Here is an 18,974-nt window from a genome sequence, read left to right on the forward strand (position 1 = left end):
ACTTTGTCAAACTTTCTGAAAATCCAGATACATGATACCAAATAGGCTCACCTTTATCCATGTTTATTTAGAAAAAAAACTGCAGACTGGTGAGACAAGACTTCCCTTAGCTAAGTCAGAGTTGGCTAGGTTCCATTAAACCATGACTATTTGTGGTCAATATTTTTATTCTTTATAATAGTTTCTACTATTTTGTCCAGCTCTGACATTGCGATCATTGGTCTGTAGTTTCCCACATTACCCCTAGAACCCTTTTAAAAATTTAGTATAGGGTTGGCTACACTCCAATCTTTAGTTATATAGATGATTTTAATGATACATAACTTACAATTTACTAACAGAAGATGCAAGTTATTATTATTCTTTTTTAGTTATTTCATACTCTGGGTATACACATCATCCAGTCGATTTGCTACTCTTTAATTTGTCAATTAGCCCTAGTATATCTTCCAGATTCAATGAGATTTGTTTCAGTTCCAACAAAACACCACCATTAAATACAGTTTCTCGCATGGGTATCTTCCTTACATCTCTCTCAGTAAAGACAAGAGCAAATAATTTATTTATTCTCACAATTATGGTCGTGTCCTCTCTGAGTCAATCACCTAATGGTCAACCAATTCTGTCACAGTCCTCTTGCTTCAAATATACATGAAAATGTTTTTTATTATGAGTTGTCCCCTCTATGGCAACCTTCTTTTCAAATTCTATTTTTGCTTTCCATATCCATTCCATGAAAGTAACAGGAGAGAACAAGAGGAAAAAAGAAGAGAAAGGAAAGAGAATAAAATAGCTGCTGTGTTCCATAAATCTAAAGTTAAAGGCAGAGACTACAGACAAGATGGGATAGGCAAACTTTCAGCAATAGTCTTAAACTTAGGAAACATGCTGGCTGTTGCTTGACCTTCCTTCTGATGTTATTGTTTGCTTATTGATTTACTGTTTTTTTGTTATTGCCTTCAGTGATATCCAGTTTTTCTTGATTAGGTTACATTATGATTATAGCTGTTTAGTCAATCAAAATGTATAATTGTGATTAATTTCCAATTAAAAATTTGTAGTCCTGATTGTCCCCCCAAGAGCATCCACCCTCCTCTCAATGTGCATACGTATTGCCATACAGGGAAAGACCAAAGGTCCATCGAGTCCAGCATCCTGTTTCCAACAGTGGCCAATCCAGGTCACAAATACCCGGCAAGATCCCCAAAAAGCACAAAACATTTTATACTGCTTATCCCAGTAATAGTGGATTTTCCCCAAGTCCATTTAATAATGGTCTATGGACTTTTCCTTTAGGAAGCCGTCCAAACCTTTTTTAAACTCCGCTAAGCTAACCGCCTTTACCACATTATCTGGCAACGCATTCCAGAGTTTAATTACACATTGAGTGAAGAAAAATTTTATCCGATTTTGTTTTAAATTTACTACATTGTAGCTTCATCGCATGCCCCCTAGTCCTAGTATATTTGGAAAGCGTGAACAGACGCTTCACATCTACCCGTTCAACTCAACTCATTATTTTATAGACCTCTATCATATCTCCCCTCAGCCGCCTTTTCTCCAAGCTGAAGAGCCCTAGCCTCTTTAGCCTTTCCTCATAGGGAAGTCGTCCCATCCCCTTTATCATTTTCGTCGCCCTTCTCTGCACCTTTTCTAATTCCACTATATCTTTTTTTGAGATGCAGCGACCAGAATTGAACACAATATTCGAGGTGCGGTCACACCATGGAGCCACACTGAGCATCCAGACTCTCAAGCAGAGTATGTACCTCCTCCCAAAGCCCCCCCCCCCAAGCATACAGCCTATTCCTGAAGCCTCCCAGAGCATCCATCCCCCTCCCGAAGACCTCCCCAAGTGCACCCATCCCTCCCAAAGACCCTCCCACACCACATAAGCCCTTTCAGGTCTACATGAAAGAGTACTGCTAGAGGTAATGGCTATTTTTAACCCATAGCACAGGCAGCAGTGATTGGGGATTGATGCACTTGGCTTAAGGTGGGAAGCATCTTTAAGGTAGGCCGGGAGAGGTCTTTAGGAGGGAGTAGATGCTCTTCTGAGTGGGGAGAGGGGTCCTCAGGAATGGGAAATTTTCTGGGGGAGGGGCTTTCAGAAGGGGGATAGATCCACTTGGGTGTTCTTAGGGGGGGGGGGGCTTTGGGTGTGAATGCTCATTGCAGCCTGCAGTACCTGCCCCCCCCCCGAAGTGCCTTTGAATAGTGGCTCTATGATGTCCAGTTATGCATTTTTACAGGATTGTCCTGGGAAAGGACCTAACTGTTAATTGAGACGGAGGGAGTGGCTGTAAGACGGTATTTTTACCTAGGGCACCCAGTACCCTTGGATTGGCCCTGTAGGTAATCAAGGGGTCCTTTTACTAAGGTGCGCTGAAAAATGGCCTGCGGTAGTGTAGGCGTGGGTTTTGGGCGCATGCAGAACCATTTTTTAGCGCACCTGTAAAAAATGCCTTTTAAAAATTTTTGCTGAAAATGGACGTGCGGCAAAATCAAAATTAGCACGCATCCATTTTGGGTCTGAGATCTTACCGTCAGCCACTGACCTAGCTGTAAAGTCTCACATGGTGACCGGGCGGTAATGACCCGCATGTGCCTGAAAATAAATTTATCGGACATTATAGCGTGATCTTGTATTGCTGTTAATAAAGACAAAGTAAAAAAAAAAAAAAAATTATCGGACATGTGCCAAAAATGAAATTATCGCAAGAGCCATGCGGTAGCTGGGTGGTAACTCCATGTTGGCGGGCGTTGGGTGTGCGTAGACACTTATGCGGCTTAGTAAAAGGGCCCCCCAAGAGTCCTAACACCAGTCTGAAAGAAATCTAAGTCCAGAAGCGGAGTGAGGATGTCCCGGGAGAGTGTGCAAGCAAGCAAGGATCAGAAATTCTTATTCTGTTTGTAACTTTATGAGAAAACAACAATACAAAAATAACTGCAATTAAACCTTATTCTTTGCAACTGTCTCTGAATATTCTCCCAACTAAAAAAAAAAAAAAAAATTGGAACGTAAAATTCTGTGTGTTCTGTCTCCATGGAACTCTTTTCAGCTAAATACAGGACCAAATTTAAATACAGGCAATTTCTTAGAGGGACAAACACACAGGCCAAAGAGAAGCATGCTAAATGCTGGAAGGGTGCGGAATTAAACACAGTTTTAAAGAACTACAGCAGTACTGAAAATTGGTAGATTGGATGGACATAGCCATTTTTTAACCTTTTTTTTATGGTAGATTAGATGGACCTAGCTATTTTGACCGTTTCGTTTTTGTTTCTTCATATATATTGGATAATACGTTGACTGAATGCATGGTACATAGAAATCTAATTGGTAAGATTTAGGGTTATATGTTTCTGCTATGAATATTTGTATTGATGGAAGCAGGTTGCGTATTTTTCCAAATAATTTGTAGCAACTATTGACGATTATACTGTAGTTTATTTGTAGGTCTTAACGTGCAGATAAATTGTTAAGAACCAAGATACATCAATTAAACTACACAGTTGCTCCCCACTCCCCCACCCCAAACTAACCAGCTATCTGCATCATCACACCAGCCCCTAAGGAAGCGGAAATAGGAAAGGACATTAGATTTAATCTACCTCCGTTACTTCCGGGCTATTAGCTGTTTGTCGGTGATGTGCAGCACTGCTATTGAGTTTTCCGTATCAACCCCCCCCGGCCCCAGATGAAATATTTTCTGGTTGAATGCAGATGGTTTCTTTTGGACGGTTGGCATTCTTGCAGCTGGATTATCGGATAATTTCTTCCAGGACTGCATGGATTTTCCTCCTCTGGACGGTCAAAAAAGGTCAGAAAGGGTTTGACAAAGAGATCAAATTTTTAAATTTTTGTCGGATTTATTTTTGTCATTTACCATTTAGTGTTCGCACTATGACTTAGCTCCCATTGTGATTTTAATGACAGTTTATGCAAATATCATTTGTTCAACAATAGCATCTGCAGAGGCTTCGTGTCATAAAAGTCTGGCGCTCTGATCGGATCGATACCTTTCCCAACTGTAAAGCACAAAGCTCCTCAGCACGATCTCTTGCATTGACGCCAATCAAGCAGACAGATTTCTGGCACGGTAATGCAAAAATATATCTGGCCACATTTTTATAAACATTGCAGTGAAACAAAGTCATCCGTATAAATATACCCAACACTTTACTGGACTAAACCAGTGAGGGGGGAAAAAAGTAAATGCATAAAATACTCTTAGGAAAACCGGATGCACTGCCGTTCCAAAAATCAAACAAATAAATTTCCAACTAGTTTTGCACAAGGAAAGCAAACAGACCGCAACACTCTCCGTCCACGAGCACCGTGCATTTCAAAGAAAGAAAAGCCCCAGTCGTGTAGCTCCCGCGCGCCAGTAAGACCGCAGCGTCCAATAACCTTCCTTCCAGCCTGACGGCCGGAGCCGCCCAGCTCCAGGTGAGCTGCCTGATGGGCGCGAGCTCGCGGGCCTGACTTAGAAGGTAACCAATGAGGGCGCCGTGTCCATGGTGCTGAGCTGCGCTTTGTCGTCACAGGACGACGCCGCTTTATTGGCTGAGCGTCGGCTTTTGCTTACTGCGGCCGGAGTGCGCGCTGCACAGCGAGAGTTCGAGCCAAAGATAGGAGAGGAAAGCAGAGAGATAAGGAAATAAGGGCTGGAGATAAAGAACGAGGGGAAGTACTGCTGAAGCTAGATAAGCAAAGGAGGGACTGATAGCAAAAGACAAGCAGGAGGAAAGGCAAGAAAATAGAAATATTATGGGATGCATGTGTATAGACAGGTATGTGCGAAAGGGGAAACAATGACAGGACAGTCAGTAAACATAGACAGGCAAAAAATCAGAGACTTGGAACAGAAGGAAGCATACCGGGAGACACAACGGGATGCACGGGAAGCTGCTGCAAACAGTAATTATATTTATTATAATTACCTTCTTCCTTATGCAAATTGTTTTGTCCCATGTCTGAGTGTTTTCTCTCCAACTCTTGGAGGATTTAGGAGATGTGATGGATTCTGTTTCCACATGCTAGATGATTTCCCTTGTTTTCTCAGAGAATCGCTTGATGTAGGTTAGTTCCCCTACTATGCTCCAGAGATGTCCAAAGAGTGCAAAGGTCTAAGAACATCAGGAAGACATGGGCCATTTATGCTTTGGACGTCAAAGTACCTTATGATTTGTGAAGGAGCATCTTTCCTCTAGTGTTCATGTTTTCTTCAGAGGCATGGGATGCTTCCTCTCAAGTAGACTTTGAGGAGTACCTGAGGTGAGTCCCCAACCTTCCTGTCAGATAGCTTGAAGCACAAGCTTCTTCCTCCTGTTTTTACAGACTCTCCTAAGACATGAGCTCTGCCTGCCTCTTGTTAGGAGACCCTGTTTATATTTTTTTAACTGTTTTCTTTATCACCAACGTTTTCCCTCTTATGTCCCATTTTCTTCTGTGATCTGGTCCTTTCAGCAAAAGCTCATCACCTCATTTTCAGGAGTGTCCTGAAATATGGACTCTTTCTTTTGCACCCTCAAGCTCTTGCCACTAAATCTGATGGATTATTGCCCTCATACCCTTGAGGTGTTTCCTATAATGGTGGGAGATTACTTGCTAGGTGTGCTCCAGGTAAGCTCATTCTCCTTACACTTTTAGGGATCTCATGCATGCAAGATTGGCTCTTTCTCCTTCCTGCTTTTTAGTTCTTGTTTTGGAGGTGGTCTGATCATTTTCTTCTTTTGGCTTTCACCCCAGCCAGAACTAACCTCCTTTGTTTTCTTTATAACGTCACCTAGTCCAACTAATGTTTTGATGGCCCTTGGCCAGTGGTGTCAGATCACAGCTGCCTCTCAACTCAATACTCATGTACTCTGAGCTGAGCAGCACTCATCGCTGTTGTGAAATAGCTGAGATTCACTCCTGCCATTCTTCTACTCCCCATGACTGGAGATTGTTCCCTTGCATCTTTATCCTTGATGGATGAGAAGTGGAAGCTGGACCCAGTATTCCCTATGGCAACACTCAACACTGCCATTGAGGTACCCTGCAGGCCCTGTATCTCCATACTGTATGATACCTTCAAATAATCTGGCTACTGCTCCCTTGCAGTAAATGTTTTCTGAAACATGGAAGAGGTAGTTTGTTTTGCACTTAGAAGTTTCTTGAGGTTTGGACTTAGCTATAGCCACAATGAGTGGCTATATGGCACTATTTATAACAGGACATTTGTGTCAGAAGTCCAAAAAGGCAGCTGTTTTATGAAGGCGATATAGGTGCCTGTATACATTTATAAACCAGGATTCCAAATGTAGCTCTGATGACACATACATATTCATTGTGCATGAACAAATTATGTGTGCGCATACTGTATGCATGTATATCATAAGGCCATCTTTGCTGTGTCCAAACTACACCCCAAGGAATTCCTCCACACACATCACATAACAGCAGGCACGTGCTTTTCATGCATAAGCAGCTGTGTGTTTTATGAGTGTCCTTTTCTGCTTGTAAAATGAGCTTTATGTGCTGTAAAAGCTTTATAAAATTACTCCCCTAAAGACCAGTTGTTTTGCCTAGTCTACAAGGTTTTCGCTGCCTACACAAGATATTTCTCAGTTCTTAGCAAAACAGATTTAACAGTCTGTGGAACAGCGCTCCATTGGCAAGTTAGTTTTGTGGGTAAATGATCAAGGATTCAAAATTCATTTAGATTTCCTTGTGATGTACTTCTGCTCCTTCTCCCCCACCATAATTTTTTGGGGAGTACATGGCTGCTGCATTTCTTCCCTGGTGTGTGCACTCTATTCATCCAACTTTCTCTCTTTTGCCCCACCCCACCTTCCAGTCTATCCTCTTCTCTATCTTCTTCTGCTTTCCTACCCCCAACAGCCTTGCTGCTTCTAATTCCCAGGCCTTAATCATGGCTAAAAATATTTCTGCCACCTTCTTCTAAGCCCTATCTGGAGCCAAAGATGCTTCCTCTTCCTCCCCTCCCCCCAAAGCCCCTACTAGGGCAAAAGACACCACTTTCTGTTCCTTTGGCCATCTCACCAGGTAACATACTCACTTGCCTTAGGCAAGTACTGTTTATTTTAAACTCTGATCATGTAAGCATTCGTACCCCCCATATCTTTTAACCAGCTTTCCTGAACTTTATTCTAATCGCTGCCCTCTGTATCTATCCCAAGCTTAGGGATAAATTCTCAGTGCTGAAATTTAGGCTCTGGGATGATGCTGGTTAAGTACAAATTCTGTAATGGTAGTTGTGTGCACTTATGCCAGCTGGTGGTGTAAATGCTCCCACCTGTAGGTAGTTAGGCACATAAATAATAGTATTCTATAACCTGCCTAACGTGTCCCGGACCCGCCCATGCCCCTCCCAGATCCACACCCCTCTCGAAGTTGTGTGCGCAAGTTATGGAGTAGCAACTAAGGGTGGTTACATGGGGTAATTGCTAATTAAGGCCAATTATAACAAACAATTGGATGTTAACTCCAGTTAACAGCCAATCATTGAGTTAAGTAACCCCCTAATTCTATAAACGTGTGCACAAATTTGTACGTACAATTTGTAGAATAAGGTCAGTTGCGCATATAAACAATCTGTCACAGTTTTGACATTCCCAAAGAAGCAAACAGTCTGCTAATTCCAAAACATGGAAGCAGACACAATGGATAGGAGACAATTTAAGGGATCAGTTAACTTAAAATAGTGCCCCAATGCTTCAACTCCACATTTTTTTTTCTCTTACAGCTTTGACATTCTGCTGCCTTTGCTGGTGGGCTATTCCAGCCAGGCAATCTGCTTTCCTCCTTTGTGTTGTGACCTAAGTCTTAGGTCTTGTGCATCTCCTCGCGTTTACAGTCTCAGGCAGTCTCCTAAGATGTGGGCTGATTCCCTTTCCTGCATCCAGTGACTCTCGCAGATGCAGCCTTTCCCTTCTCACACTCTCTGGAGTATCTCCTAGGTTTCTGGTAGGCTGCATGGCCATTATATTTTGTATTGTCTTCAGGTATAGTCTCATGAGGTTCTTTCTAAGCTACGTTTCCTCAGATTATAAGGTGAGTTGTAACATTATATAACCAATAAAGAGAGTGAGTGAACAAACCGACCTTTTATTTTTTTTCGGGATAAAGATTTGATAAAGGAGTATAGTGTTGAATGTAGATAAGATCTATATTTGTGTTTCAGAGAAGCATTGTGCTATAGAACATTGATACATTATTACAGTATTACATTGTTGCCATAGTCTTAGTGTTCCATAATCTCTTCCCTACAAATTCTGGCAGATAACATCTGTCTTCAGTGATTTTAAAAGCTTGATTCTTAACCATATTTAGCTTTCACATTTGATGGGCATGCTGTAGCTGTAAAAGCTAAGCAATTGTGGCTGCACACATCCATAAATGCTGGAACATATCTGCATTATGCCATATGTTTGAGAAACTTCTTGCTGAGATGATTGGGTGCACATAATGCAGCCATTATTCCCTTTAGTCAGGCTTGATTGGGCAAGAAGCAACAGCCAGGTCATGGCTCCCAGCTGTGTGCTTGCTTGTTCTAAATGCATTTTGATGGCTGTCTACGTTTTGCACCTCTGTGGATATGGATGGATGGTTTTGTGCAGCGGGGGTGGGGTGGGGGATCTCTGGGCTATATGGAATTTTAGCCGTGTAAACCCATCTCCGTCACTGCATCCCCCTTTTGTACTATTGCTGTTCTGCAGTCTAGAACTTACCTTCTGCATCTCATGCTGCTTTCCCCCTTGTTTTTCCTTCTTGTTATAATTGTTCATTCTGTATGCGGTGAGGGCAGTGTAACCTGTGGATTGTTTACTGAATAAAATCGATTCCCATTTCTTTTTATTGGAATTTTGTTGCTGGTGAACAGAATTGACAAATGAGAAGAGTAAGGGTTTACCTTATTTAAGAGTATCTTTTCTTAAATATAATAGTCTGCCAAGAAACCTTCATGCGAGTGGCACCCCCTAGGTCTTTTTTAAGGACTACCTTTGCGTTTATTTTTTTTTCCCTAATGTGTCCGTGCCTTTGATTTGTCCAGGTCAGGCTGCTTGATGTGCTAAATGTGATAGTGTATGGAACATATGTGTTCCAGTCCTCTTAAGTATTTTTTTTATCCAGTATATATTGATTTATAGAAGTAAACATACAGAGAACAATGTTCCAAAAGTACACCACAAACATAATAAAACCTGATAAAATAGACAATCGAACAAAGTATGCAAAATTTATAGTGAATAAAATAAAAATCCAGTAAGGAGTGGAAAGAAATTAAACTCCCGTCCTTACGCTCCCCCCCCCCCCCCGACTGTCCTCTTCAGTATTTATTCTCTAGTTTGAATAGATGCTGCAGTTCTCATCCAAAGCACCGCTGAAGCAGGAGCTCTTTAACAGGGTCTTTTACAAAGTGTTGATAAACCCAACGTGGGCGTACCAAAAGCTGCATCGGGATTACCGCCGGCCCAACGTGGCTGCCAGTGATAGTTCCCCCCCCCCCCCCGAGTGTGCGCCATTTCCAAGGGAAAAAGAAAACCCCTGGAAATGGCTTGCATGATGGTAACCTGGCGGTAATCAGGCATATTGCCATGTGCTGCCCAGTTACCGCTGGATTACTGAGGGAGCCCTTTTTGCCACCTCAGTGGGTGGTAGTAAGGGCTCCCCGCCACATGGCCATGCGATAAGAGTTCTCTTACCGCACTGCCATGTTTCTCTGGGGGCTTTTTATGTGCTGTGATAAAACAGGCCCTGGCATACAGGAAAAACAGTCCCTGATGCTAGCACAGGGCCCTTTTTCACCGCAGCTTGGTAAAAGGACCCCTAAATGTTTTCCAGTGCCTTCCGTTCCTCTACATTATTATTATTTATTTAGATTTTGCTCACACCTTTTTCAGTAGTAGCTCAAGGTGAGTCACATTCAGGGTACACTGGATATTTGTCTGTCCCAGGAGGGCTCACAATCTAAGTTTGTACCTGAGGCAATAGAGGGTTAAGTGACTTACCCAAGATCACAAGGAGCAGCAGCGGGATTTGAACCGGCCACTTCTGGATTGCAAGACCAGTGCTCTAACCACTAGGCCACTCCTCCACTCATGCTTTCTTCAGCAATCTTGAGTTTAGGTTTTAAACTGCAAGTAAGATATTTATTTGTCATGATGTTTTTTTTTTTTTTTCCTGCATGTTACAGACATGGAGTACATGAACAACAGAATCAATCCACTTCTATTCATCTGCAGCTAGGCCTTAATAGACAGACTGGAACTAATGCTTCCAAGGAATTGAAAGTAAATGTATCTTTGATTAATTTGACGTTAAACATATACCCCAGATTCTATATATGGTGACTAAATTTGCACACGCATTAACAATCTGCATGCACAAATTTAATTGATTAATGAGCCAATCAGCACCAATAATTGTCTGAATAGGATGGCATCCAATCAGCGCCTAACTTTCAGAAGATGTTAATGCCAGCTCCATAATTAGGCACCATTTATTCGCTTAGCTGCTTTTCTGTAGTGGGTGCAGATCCTTTATAGACTAGCACTCGGTGCTTACATTTTTCGATTTCTCAGCTCCATTTATAGAATCTAATCCATAGGGCTTGTGCTGATCTGGTGCTCTGGTTTCATGTGGATTTTGTTGCAAGTTACACACTTCAATTATAGTTCTATTTGCAGTTTGTATTGTTAAGAAAGATAAACACACTTCATTTTCTCCAGTACAGGTACTTTTGGAGGTGAAAGTAGTGTTTGGTATTTTAAAAATGTGAGGTTTTTTTAAAATGCTTTAGAAGTATTTTGTATTGCACAGACAGGTAGAACTACTTATCCTAGTAAAGCAAAGAATATGTTAATGGTTTTTGTTTGTTTTTTTAATTCAAAGAATTCTATAGAAATCCATATTCAGAACAGTGTTGCCAAATGATCTTGCATGGAATGGCTTCTGCATGGTTAATGCAGTACATGTATGTTGTAATTTTTGATACCAGAACTAGCATGGAAACAAATCTAGTGAGCACAAAGGCTGCACACTTTTGCCCTTAAGCTGTTATTGTACATGATTTCATTATTATTATTATTTTTTTAACTAGGTTTATTCCTGGAGTGAACATATTGTTAGTTTTGGCTAAGATTTAAACAGTTTTAGGTTCTTGTTGAAGTCTGATTGCAGGGCATTAGCTCCCTTTCATATACTGTCTAGAGACCAGGAAGGGTCTATCTTGAGCTCATAGTTCAATGTTACTCTTAGCCAAAAAGTGATGATGTGCATGACGCTTGGACGCGGTTGACAGCAAACACCTATAGAACGTTATGCCATTTAGATAAGGCCGTGGATTCCAGGGATTGCAGAGTTCTGGCAGCATTTGGAGGTTGCGGTACCTCTTGTTGGGCCTCATTTGAAGTGAACCAAAGAAAATGCTATACCTGAGCTATCGAGCTCGTAGAAGGTCCTTTCTTCAGACACTACATCTGAACTAGGGACCTATGTGAAAGCTCATGGACAGCGTTGTCTCTTGAGTAGTTTTCGTGCCGGTCCAGCAAATGAGGCATTATAACCAGCAGACAGTTCGGAGAATCCTAACAGTGAGGCTTTGTTCTCTTCAACTCTAAACTGTTAGCTCTGGACCCTTTGCAACCATCCAACACACATCAAAACACATGAAGTCCACACTCACTGTTCAGCAATGCATCAATACACTCTCCTCTGAATTCTCATCCCCCGTAATGTCACCACATTTACACCTTTACTCACAGAAAAATGTTACACCGAATGTTCTCTTGTTATTGTCCTGTTGCTCTATCAGTTTCCCGTTGTTTCTTTCCAATGTTCCATTGCTCTTTCCCATTGTTCTGTTCCCTTAATGATACTTTGACTCTGTCTTCGCATAACTCATCACAATGTAATCCATAACCGAATTGTAACAAATTGTACTCCCATCATTTACAATGTACTGTAAGCCACACTGAGCCCGCAAATAGGTGGGAAAATGTGGGATACAAATGCAATAAATAAAATAAAATACAAACTTTGGGCTGCTCCACACCTGCCCACCACTACTCTGGCTCCCCATCTCCTTCCTTCCTTCCTTCTGGCCTCCGTTAATCCCCCCTTCTTTGCAGCAATTAGCGCTTGCCCGGTTCTTCAGTTCCCGAGCTTGCTTTTGAAACCATGTTCCTGTGGATTGGTTTTGTCCTTTTGATTTATTTTATTTCTCCTGGCTTTACACATTAGGAATAGAAGGTACATGTACGTTTGATTATGGCCACATGCCCCCTTTTAAAAATCCTCCTCCACCATATTCACTCGTCAGCAGTTGGCTGAGCTCATGCTTTATGTGTGTCAGTGTGATGTCTAAATGGGCTTCTGCCCACGCCACTGAAATGTAACATTTGTTGGTTTCCTCCTACAGCATCTTGTATTACATATTCAGCACCTGCAGCGTTTTAACAAGGTTCGTTCTTACACACAGCTCCTTTTGACCTAAGAGAAGAGTTAGAGCACTGTCATATCTTACCAATGTGAGGGGGAAGGGGAGTAGTGCTCGGTATGCTTCCAAACAGTATCGTGTGTTTTGTAAGCACTGGAATGTTTCTCATTGTGAAGGTGTTTGTGATCGCACATGGCTTTTATGCAGCTTTGCTTATGAAAATTAGATGAAGAATGCTTAAGGCCCTTGTAGAATAGTGTTTGTGATTAGTCTTGTAAAACCAGTTAGACAGGGAATGAGCTACTTCTTGGTCAGCTGAAGAATTCTGTTCTTCTACAAATCCTTTAACTATTGGAGCTGGGACTGCCTTATTAGTGACGTCCTTATCACCTCCCCCACCCCCTCTTACCACTCTACACCCTTTTTTAATATGTTTTTTTTTTAACCCATACACGTCAACAGCCCCAACATTGTTTAAAACAATTCCACATCACACGCATTGGAAGTATACAGTTGTCCGCAGCTTTGTTTGTTCACAACACTTAAATTTGTAACCTTATTTCTGAACAATAACACTCTGAGTTACACGTAAAATGTTCTGAAATACCCTACTCCCCTGCTACTTGCCTTGTCAGCTAAGTAGTAAGTCCATTGCTGCCAATCTCAGTTTTCACAGCTCCGCCTTGCCAGCAAGAGCCCTGATGTAGGCATGGGCCTCGACCACTTGAACTTCAGGAAATCACTAAAATCCAACCTCTTCGAAAAGGCCTACCCCTACGACCCCACGTAACCCTCTTCACCTACCAACACAGCATGACTATGATCGCACAGGACAACACGCAATCTTTATCCATTTCGACCCTCCCCTTATACCCCATACGATCACTATACAACTTTGTATTTGCTATCCACCGACTGGGCAAACGCCTTTGACGGTACCATGTAAGCCACATTGAGCCTGCAAATAGGTGGGAAAATGTGGGGTACAAATGCAATAAATAAATTAACCCAGTCTTTCGACCCACCCAGATAATCCAATCTTGTCATTGTTTATTGTTATGGCTCATCCCCCATAACCCACAACCTCTGTAGCTCAGGTGTTCGCTGCCGCAACAACCTTAGGCACTCTCCACCATGTAGCTGCCCAACCTCTCAAGATCTAGCCCCGTGACTTATCAAACCTAAGGGCTAGTAGGAGAGTAAGCCACCTCTGAGGAGCAGGAATGCCCTAAATCCTTGGAGAGGCTACAATAAGTACCTATCCAGTAGCCTACCCCCTTGGTCAACTTGCCCAATTGTAACCTGAAAGGCCCATGGGAAAGACAGTTATGATTTAAAGAGTCCAATCCCGTAGCTTGGGGAAGTGCACCCGTCTACGTTTCCAGCACAACCACCGAACTGCCCTTAGTGACTTGAGCCTGCCGTCCTGGTCAGTTACTCTGCTCAAGGTTAATTGGGCCCTTCAAGATATGCTTTCAGGGTTGTCTCATCTCACCACCTCTGACACACTGTTCTAAGTTGAATGACCACTTATTTTGAGGAGGAAAGCTAAGACAGTAGGTTGAACAGTGGGGCTGAAAAAAAGTTTAGATTTATTTATTTAAAAAATATATGCACCCCTATAGCCTAGGAGTTTCCAAGAAAACCATACATAATTAAACATACATACAGAAGTAAAACAAACAAAATAACATAACCATTACAGCTCATCAGACAAACAGTACTACTCTTTCACTTTGTCAGGTTCTCAGGTTCAGAGCCCGCGGGGCCGGGCTCTGGAACAAACGTGAGCCCTTGGGCTGCTGACGAGGAGCGACAGCAGCAGGCAAAACCCACCAACCAACGCTGGGCAAGCACACCGGCACCGGCAGGGAGCCGGAACACACGGACTGGAATCCCCCGGACTGGAGGACACAGGACTAGAACACTGGACTGCAATCCCCCGGACTGGAGGACACAGGACTGGAACATACTGGACTGGAGCGCACCAGACTAGAACACACACCGGACCGGAACACACTGGACTGGAGCACACTGGACTGGTCCGTACAGCTTCACCTGCGCTTGGCCACTACCCCCCCAAGGGTTGAGCCCTTGGGTTCGAGTGGCTGGCAGGACTTACCGGATACCGGATGACACAGGGACCAGGACTGGAAACAGAAGTACTCCTAAACCTAAACTGACCTAAGTGCTCCCAAGTCCTAAACCAGCAGAAGTGTTCCTAACAGTAAACTGACAAAAGGACTTCCTAAGCCCTATATTAAACAGGAGCTCCTAAGCCCTGCTCAACAAAGGGAGTTCCTACGCCCTAAACTAACAGAGCAGGGAACTAAACACAAAGCTAACACAGGTGCTACTAAGCACCAAGCTACAAGCAGTGCTCTACAACTCTAAACTAACTAAGTTGCTCCTATGCACCAAACAACCAGAAGAGCTCCTAGCACTAAAAGGGAAGACAGAGGAGCCACAAGGAAAAACCAGGGAAGCTAACACATAAGCCAAAAGTGCTTCCAAAGCACCAGACCCAACTGTGCTTCTGAAGCACCAAACACAAATAGCAAAGACTGCAATGCTCCCAATAGCACAAACACCAGAAGTACTTCTAACAGCAAAATCTGTAGTGTTCCTAACAACACCAAACCCTGAAGTTCTTCTAACAGCAACAGAGCTTCCAAAGTCCTACACACAGCAATGCTTCCAAAACCAAGAGGGAAAAGCAGGGGAACCACCAGGGAAAAGCAGGAAAGCAAACACACAGTCACAAGTGCACACTGCAGTCACACTAACCTGGACCTTTAGCAAAAGCAAGCAGGGAAACGACACAAAGTCAGAAGTGCACACTGCACCACCCTACCTAAAGCAAACGGAACCGTTGCAAAGGCCCTGAAGGAAAGAACACCACTTCCTTATCAAGGCCCTCCCTGATGATGTCACACTCCCTAGACCTAGGCAGCACACTGAAACACAGAGAGCACACTGAAACCCATAGAGGCCCAACCCACACCAATGCAGCACCGTGAAGCACTTGAAGCCAGTACACCCAAAGAAAGGTAGAGCTAACTCAGTCCACACACACAGCTGTAGTAAAGTGAAACAATTAGAGTCATGTTGCTGGAAGCTGCTAGCATAGAGAGAGAGAGCTAGCTCAGAAAGGACAGACAACAGAAACAGAACAGGTTACTCTTACATAAAAACTGCAATAAATAGCTGTGTCGTTAACAATTTTTTAAAATTACACTGCATTATTACATACACAAATTTGTCTAGGAAGTGCATTCCACAACTTTACACCCGCAGCTGAAAAAGTGGATGATCTAGTATCGGCACAATGGACTTTTGCCAGTAGATCCAGTGGTAATGGCATAGAATGCTCTGATCTCAAAGATCTTTTCGAGCGATAGACGCATACAATTTTAGTTTATTTGAGGGCTTATTATAACACCTTTCATACTTTGTAACCTGCTTTGTCCAGGAAAGAAGTAGAAAAAGTTACAATACATTAATAAAGATGAAGAGAAAAAGGGAGAGGAACAGAAATGAGAATGAGAAGGAGAGTGAGCTAATACGTTATATTCCATCAGCAGCAGGTGCCTGACACCTCTCTGAAGACTAGGGTGAGCAAATAGTCTCTCTAAAGCGGCTTTGAAACGTGCACAATTGGTTTCACCTTGTAGGGTGTGAGAAGGTAAGTTCCATTCCATGGGGTTGAAGCAAGGAATGGCAGACCCCCCCCCCCCCCCCCCCACAATTTTATATAGTGCGACTAGAGTTGTGTGCACAAATCTGGGCGTAGTCTGATTTTTGCATGCACAACTCAATTGGTTATCAAGCCAATCAGCGCCGATAATTGGATGTTAACAAGCAATTATTAACACTAATTAGAATTTACTTGCACTGCTTGCTAAGCGTATTCTATAAAGTAGTCCACATAAATTCTACCGTGCAGATCTCAAACGTGGGCGTGGCCATGGGAGGCGCTTAGGTGGGTCGTGAGCATTCCTAAAATTTGTGCACAGTGTTATAGAATGACCAATTCACCTCCTAAAGTTAGGCGTGGGCATTTATACCAGCTTTTCATTGGTGTAAATGGCTGTGCCTAGATTTTAGTTTTGTGGATGGCACTACGCATATTCTATAAACCGTGCCTAACTTTAGGTGCAGTTTATAGAATATGCATAGGTGCGTTTTCCATTGGTTCCGATTTTTTTGGTCCCCAAATGTAGAATCTGGCCCAGAATGTCTTGTATCAAGGCAATGGGCATGGGGTGGGGGGGGGGGGGGAGGTGAGAGAGTTAAGTGATTAACATATTGGAAAAGATGGGAAAGTTCAAATGATAGATCTTTTCATTGTACTCCAGCTTAAAAAATGGTTGGGACCGACTGACCTAGAGGATACAGGTTAGAAATCTAATTGCAATAAATAAGAAAATACACTAGAGTGAGCTCTGCCCTGAGCATAAACATATTACAACTGATGAAGAGCTCCAGCCACTGCCACATGAATACATGTGGAGTAAATTTGCATGCAAATGTTTAAAAATTTTTTTAAATAAAATGAATTTTTACATTTGTAGTTTTCCCAAAACCTCGGTAATATTTCTTTTTATCCAGCAGTTTCCTGCTGCTTCTTTGGGTATCTGGCTTAATTCAGGCCCAGGATAATATCCCCAAGCATCAAGCTGTCAGGAACCTTCATTCACACTGCTGGGAATTTTTATATCCCCTTCCAGCTTTGCACAGTTCTTTTCTGCAGTGTAGTAATGTCTTGGATCTGGCCATTAGGTGTTGCTACTGCATGAAGTCTGTGACTCCCTTTCCACAGGGGCCGAGTGTGCTGCCCCTCCAGTAGCCCCAGCCTTGGGAAGAGAGAGCCCTGTCCTAGCAATGAAATCCAGGTAACTTATGTGAGAGTGCACAGAGCTGCTCTGTGGTCACCCAGTAGATATATACATGTAAATATTTAAGAATATTTGCATATCTGACAATAAGCACTGTCAGTATTTTCTGTCTAAAGGTAGGCTAGTCCATCTTTTATTTATTTATTTGGGCTGTGATTGATTTTTCTAGTTTAGCTGCATTTTTTATGTTTTTTTTTCTCTCTCCCTTTAAGGCATATTTTCCCTCATCATGTTTCTACATCATTTCTGTCTCTGTTCTCTTTCATGGCTAGTTTTTCTTTCCCTTTGCTCTTTGATATTTTTTTCCTTTTTATCTTGTTGTTCATCAGTGTCTCCTTCCTGTTTGTTTGTGTCTGTCTGCCTTCTTCCTATTTTTTTCTCTCTGTCTCCTATTTTTTAATTGTGTATGTGTTATTAATTGCTTATGATTGTACTTTATTGTCCTGATACTGGTTGCAAAGGGTGGAATAGCAAGATAATAAATCAAAGTTGAATCAAAACCTGTTCCTCTTGTATGTTCACGTGCCTTCTCTCAGTTGGCCTCTTACTTTGTTTTTCTGTATTTTTTTTTTTTTAGCTTTTGACTCCACCATCACCACCCATTGCATTGTGAGTAGCTTTCACTTGTGACTAAACTGCAACAGCTTTTTGAGCTCCAGTTAGTCTCTTGGTGCCAACAGAGGGCTGCGGGACTGTAGGCACCACCCCCCATCTAGGGTGAGATTTCTTAGTTACCAGGAAGAAGAGTGAGAGGCCTAGATGCACTAAACGTTTTTCATCGTTAAATGAGCCCTCAAGGAAGAATTTCCTATCCTTTCCATGCACTAAAGCCTATTTTCCGACGACAGTAGCAGCTAACGAAAACTGAATGCAGATGAGCAATTCTTCTACAAATCCCATTGAAATGACATGCACTAACCTTTTCTGATTCGTTTAACACAGGAGAACACCGTGAAATCTAACGAGAGTCTGTACCTCTCGTTAGGGCTGTCTGTCTGCTAGAAGTTTACAAAATCCATTAAAAAAAATAACTGGGGGGGGGACCAAAACGCGTCAGGGGCGTTCTTTATTGACGCCCCAGGTCGCCGCTGCTCCCCTCTCCCTCAGCACCAAAAAAGGAAAAAAAAAAGGATCGGGAGGGGGCAAAGGCACTCGTCATGAGCGTCCTGTATGGACGCCTTGCCCCCCCCCACGCTGCTCCCCACTTCCCCCCCCCCCCGCACGAAAAATCTCCAATTTTAGCAGCCCCGGGCCGGCCCTCCTCCCTTCCTGTATTCTCCCACACTAGCTCCGCCTCCTGCCATGCTCCGGTCCCGTGCCCGCCCACGCCGCCCCCCCCTTTGGTCGTGGCTGCCGCTCCCCCCGTTCAACGACCCCCCCCTTTGCCTTACCGGCCTGTGCAGCACCTGTCACCTCTGCTGCACGGGCAAGAACAGCTGATCGGCAAGTCAGAAGGCCTCCTCAGACGTCCCTTCTTTCTTCCTGGGCCCGCCCTCCTCTGACGTGTTTGTGGGGTTTTTTTTTTGTTTTGACAGCTGGGCCTTTGTGGCATGTGCAGAGCAGCCAGCTTAACACTTGGGCTGCTCTGCGCATGCTTTAGGCGCTGATTAACGACGGGTTTAACGAT

The 18,974-nt window shown here is 43.1% G+C and overlaps 1 protein-coding gene across 1 annotated transcript in view; it reads left to right on the forward strand.

Annotated features, from left to right (window-relative positions):
- Nucleotides 1-4,608: 4,608 nt before the first annotated feature.
- Nucleotides 4,609-18,974, forward strand: part of TIAM1 (T cell lymphoma invasion and metastasis 1) — a 369,616-nt gene continuing 355,250 nt past the window's right edge. The window contains exon 1 of the mRNA XM_030202124.1: nucleotides 4,609-4,924. The gene's annotated coding sequence lies outside the window, so the exon portion shown is untranslated. The remainder of the gene's footprint in view (nucleotides 4,925-18,974) is intronic.

Source organism: Microcaecilia unicolor, chromosome 4 (assembly GCF_901765095.1).
Source record: "Microcaecilia unicolor chromosome 4, aMicUni1.1, whole genome shotgun sequence".
NCBI lineage: Eukaryota > Metazoa > Chordata > Amphibia > Gymnophiona > Siphonopidae > Microcaecilia > Microcaecilia unicolor.